At 37.2% G+C, this 5,764-nt stretch overlaps 1 pseudogene; it reads right to left on the bottom strand.

Moving 5' to 3' along the window:
• Positions 1–2,042: 2,042 nt before the first annotated feature.
• LOC116551133 lies at positions 2,043–2,496 on the bottom strand (annotated as a pseudogene).
• Positions 2,497–5,764: the final 3,268 nt, after the last annotated feature.

Here is a 5,764-nt window from a genome sequence, read left to right on the forward strand (position 1 = left end):
ATTAGACTCATAAATACATTAAACAAAGGTAAAAGGGACTCATGGTAAATTTTTTTTTATTACCTACATTTTCAATTATTTCATTTCTTAACATATGACAAGCTTTGAATCACATGTGATTACTGTAACACAAAAAATTATTTTGAATACAGTCATCAGTATCATCTTTTAAAATATTCTGCGTGATTTTCTGTGTAACTTTTAACCAAAAATGACAGATAAATAGTTCAAATATAATAGGAGATGGGTACATGGGAAATATTTGATTTCCAGGCCAACTTGTATTTCAGAGGGAAAATATCTTAAATTACAATCATGTCAAAGCTATACCTGAGAAGAAAGAAATCTTGAAGAGCAACAGTATAATTGTGCTGTAAGATAATAAAACTTTCAAACTCACCAACATGATATTCAAGATCTTCCTGAATTTATAATACTAAATTTTGTATCTGATATCCTGTTTATTTTATCTCATCTGTCACATCTTTCAACACAAAATCAATATGAGTTACGATCTACTACTTATGCAAAAATTTATAGCAAATAAATAGAGAATATTAGTACTGGCAGTTTACCTAATGAGATGCTGCTTCAAATGTGCAAGCTTGGCAAATGACTTATAAAGTGTCAATTGGAAATTAAAAGTAGCAACATTTCATGAAAAGTTGCAGTGACCAGAGACTACAAATGTCTCTTTTTACTCAGTTCAAATTCCTAAACCTTTGCCTATTTGACAAGATGATATAAATTCATGGTGCAAAAATAGGCACAAATTATACTATAACATCTGATCCCTTTCAAGAGAAAATTTGGGAGAACAATAACATGGAATACTTTTTATGTGATTCTGAGTTTGCTCTGTATATTGCTATGATTTATTTTTTTATAGAGAGCAACAATTCAACCTTTATTTTATACCTCTGTAAGTCTACTAGGGTAGTGATACCATGGAAGAATCCTTAATAAATATTTACATGTAATAGTAGATTTTAGAAATCATACCACACATCAACATTTAAACAATTTTATAAACGAGATATTATTTCAAAAAGTTGAAGGCCCGGGACAATAATGGTTATTTACATTATATTTGTATAACATACTATTTTCACCTATCTCAGCTCTCATTTCATTAGATAGAAAGCACAAAGATGTCTTTCTTTTTTTTTTGCCTGTCATAACTGTAGAGATTTATTTTCCACGTTTAAGTTTTTAGAAACTTTTGTTTAAGCTTCAATACATCATTTTGTATTCCTTGTCAGAATTTTATTTCTTGCAGGAATTTTACGTGTTCCCTCAAACGTAACAATTTTGCTATTCAACCATTAGGCAATTGTTTCAGTAGATCTTGAGGCTTTGCAGACCTTTAAATGACTACTGAAACTGGAGACTTGAGTAAATCTGCTCACTAAAGATTTTATGGCAGGGTGCAGTGGCTCACAGCTGTAATCCCAACACTTTTGGAGGCCAAGGCAGGCAGATCACTTAAGTCTAGGAGTTCAAGACCAGTCTGGACAACATGACAAAACTCCATCTTTAAAAAAAAAAACACCCCAAAAAAGAAACATGCACACCACACACGAAAACCTATAAAACAACTTCATCAAGTGTATAAGGTTTTAAAATTTTAATATCAAGTATTTTTCTTTGCCCTTATCAATTTTTTATTAATGAAAATATTTATTCTATGAATTTTGCAATAATTTTAAAAGTATATACACTAATTTATAAACTTTAAACAACACAGAAGCATATTACATAAATAACTTTTTTTAAGCTAAAAGAGTTGACGATTGTATTTTCACATTTTCCAATACAAATGAAAACTGCATCTTGTTTATTTCCCTTCTGCCCTCCAAAACTATTCTCTTTGATAGGACAGGGGAGCAAGTCTTCCTTATGCAGTTTAGAAAACCCAGCATCACAGCAGCATAATCTCGTGGTAAAAGAGATCATCAACAGAACAGGTAATATAAAGCAGAACAGGTAATATAAAGTTGATATAATGAGGCCTCCCCTCTGTCCTTATCTGCCTGGTTGAGTCATTCTGGGCCACGTGGCACCATAATGGTATGGGCAGGAGGTCTCAACATTGGGGGCCCAGGCATCATTGGCATTTGGTCTCTCATGGGCAGCCTCATTCCAGGAGCAGGTCCCACTGGCATCATGCCAGGAGGGACCATCATTGGCTTGATGGGACAACCCTCCCCATATGGGGTACTGGCATCATACCGGGAAAGGAGGACCAGAAGACCGGTGGAGGTGGTATCATCGCCCCTGCAGGAGGAGGAGCAGAGAATGGAGTAGGATGTATCTTTCCTTGTTGAAATGTAGCAGTTGTTTTGTCAACCAGACTCTTAGCCTGCTCTTCCATTCATTTCTAATAGTAGTCTTTCACATTCTCTTTGTGTTTCTACAATTGCGGTGTGTCTTTCTCACAGATGGAGAGTCTTGGGTGAGGTATGTATCTCAGTAGTCACAATAAAACTTGGGCATGTTGCTCTTCAGGCCATTGGCCACTCTGTTCCATAATATATATTTTTAGAAATTTATTCCTTTTTTCTTCGACTCCTACTATCATCTCTTTCCTCACAGGTATTCAGATTTTCAAATCTGGTATTTATTATTCCATAGTTTTTCACTACACATATGTGTTTTCTTCTTTATGAATTTTGATTTAAGCAAACCAAAATATTTATGAATTATTTTTCCATATCTCCCACCATTTTCATTCCTTTTGGAAAATATTGGTGATCTAGTGTGTTTGACATCATACATTTTCTAAAAGTACAATTATATATGTATTTGGAACTTATTTGCTTTTCAAAAATGTAAAATTATACTATAAATAATACTTTGAAACAAACTTTCTCATTGAAAATGCATATTGTACACAAACTCTAGGTAAGTCTCTAACGCATTCATTTAGAAGACAAAATATACCTAATGGTGGGTATTCTATTTATTCACTCATCCACCTACCACAGATATTCATATTGCTTTCAAACTTTTTCCTAAAATGTAATAATTGCTATATACCCTTGACCATATGCATACTATTTTATTCCTGTATAATAAAACAGCAAATGAGGAATTAATTTGTTACTTGTAATTTAATTGTAATAAATTTAGTCAAATTGTGAGATATTTTAACAGCTCTAGCAGATTTTTATAAAGTCATACTTATATTGTATATTTGTGTCAATTCTGAGATAATCTATGTTTTTGTGACATGAAGTCATCTACTAAAGAATATGGCAAGTCTGTTTGTGTGGAAGTTTTGCATATCCTTTGCCCACTCCTGCATGTAATTTCAGTGCAACATCACCTTTTGTTAAATTTATATTTTAGTTTGTGCTGCTATTTTTCATAGGCTTTTATGTTTTTCTTTTTAATTTCTAACATGTTACTATGACTATAGAGAAAAGCAGTGTTTTCATTCATTCATCAAATCTTTATGTCACTATAATCAACACAGAACCTTGGAATTTTATTTGTTTAATTAATTGCTCCTTGCCAATCAGCTAGGTGGAAAATATCTCATCATTTTTATTTTTTAATTAACCTTAAGGATAGCCACACCTGTGTTTATTACAGAGCCACTTTCTGAAGAATCATTCTGAAGAATCATATTCTCTACGATATTAATATTTGCCCTTCCTTCACTGTTTCTTGTTGGCTAAGACCCATTTACTTTGTCATTTTCCTTTTCTGAATAGAATACAAAATATTATTGGTGTAAGTTTGTAATAAAGAGTCAGACTCCATTTTCAATATTTGACTGCTGAACACTTTCAGGCCCCATGCCTACTATTTTCTTTTTTCCCTTACACCTGGGAGAGCAGCACTATTCATGATAGAAATGAATGGAATCAATCTAAGTGATCCCCAATGGAAGAACATTTCATACAGAAATGTGGCATGTATACACAAAACAATACTATTCATCCATAAAAAGAATAAAGTCATGTCTTTTGCAGCAACATACATGGAACTGGAGGCCATTATCTTAAGTGAAACAATTCAGAAACAGAAAGTCTAGTACTGCATGTTCTCACTTCTAAGTGGAAGCTAAATAATGTGTACACATGGGCATACAGTGTGTAATGATGGACACTGCAGACCACGAAGGGTGGTGGGGGGCAGAAGAGAATGGGGGATGAAAAACTACTTAATGAGTATAATGTACATTATTCAGGTCATGTGATATGGTTTGGCTGTGTCCTCACCCAAGTCTCAGCCTGAATTGTAAATTCCACAATTCCCACATGATGTGGGAGTAACCCAGTAGGAGGTGGCTGAATCATAGGCAAGCAGAGGGGGGGTCTTTCCTGCATTGTTCACATGATGGTGAGTGTAATGAGATATGAACGTTTAAAAAGAATGGGAGTTGCCCTTCACAAGCTCTCTTTTTGCCTACAGCCATCCACGTATGATGTGACTTGCTCCTCCTTGCCTTCTGCTATGATTGTGAGGCCTCCCCAGCCATGTGGAACTGGAAGTCCAATTAAACTTATTTCTTTTGTAAATTACCCAGTCTTGGGTATGTCTTTATCAGCAGCATGAAAACGGACAGTCAATTGGTACTGGGAATGGGATCGTGCTGAAAAGATACTTGAAAATGCGGAAGCGACTTTGGAACTGCATAACAGGCAGAGGTTGGAACAGTTTGGAGGGCTCAGAAGAAGACAGGAAACTATGCAGAAGTTTGGAACTTCCTAGAGACTTGTTGAATGGCTATGCCCAAAATGCTGATAGTGATATGGACAATCAAGTCTAGGCTGAGGTGGTCTCAGACGGAAATGAGGAACTTTTTGGGAACTGGAGCAAAGTTGTCTCTTATCATGTTTTAGCAAAGAGACTGGCAGCATTTTGCCACTGCCCTTGAGACGTATGGAACTTTGAACTTGAGAGAGATGATTTAGGGTATCTGGCAGAAGAAATTTCTAAGCAGTAAAGCATCCAAGAGGTGACTTGGGTGTTGTTAAAGGCGTTCAGTTTTGTAAGAGAAGCAGAGCAGAAAAGTTTGGAAATTTTGCAGCCTGACTATGCCATAGGAAATAAAATTCCATTTTCTGAGGAGAAATTCAAGCCAGCTGCAGAAATTTGCATAAGTAATAGGAGCTGAATGTTAATCTTCAAGACAATGGGGAAAATGTCTTCAGGGCATGTCAGAGATCTTCACAGCAGCCCTTCCCATCACAGCCTGGGAGGCCCAGGAGGAAAATATGGTATTGCGGGCCAGGCCCAGGGTTCCTGTGCTGTGTATAGCCTAGGGACTTGGTGTCCTGTGTCCCAGCTGCTCCAGCCATGTCTGAAAGGGCCCGACATAGAGCCTGGGCCATGGCTTCAGAGGGTGCAAGCCTCAAGCCTTGGCAGCTTCCACATGATGTTGAGTGCACAGAAGTCAAGAATTGGGCTTTGGGAATCTCAGCCTAGATTTCAGAAGCTATATGGAAATGCCTGGATGCACAAGCCCAAGTTAGCTGCAGGGGCAGGGCCCTCATGGAGAACCTCTGCTAGGACAGTACAGAGGGAAATGTGGGATCAGAACCCCCACACAGAGTCCCTACTGGGGCACTGCCTAGTAAAGTGTGAGAAGAGGGCCACGACCTCCAGACCCCACTGACAGCTGGGAAAGCCCCAGACACTCAACAGCAGCCCATGAAAGAAGCTGGATGGGAGGCTGTATCCTGCAGAGCCACAGGAGCAGAGCTTCCCAAGATCACGGGAATCCACCTCCTACATCAGCGTGACCCACATG

This window comes from Sapajus apella, unplaced genomic scaffold, assembly GCF_009761245.1.
Source record: "Sapajus apella isolate SASKATOON/1434 unplaced genomic scaffold, GSC_monkey_1.0 scaffold9, whole genome shotgun sequence".
Lineage (NCBI taxonomy): Eukaryota > Metazoa > Chordata > Mammalia > Primates > Cebidae > Sapajus > Sapajus apella.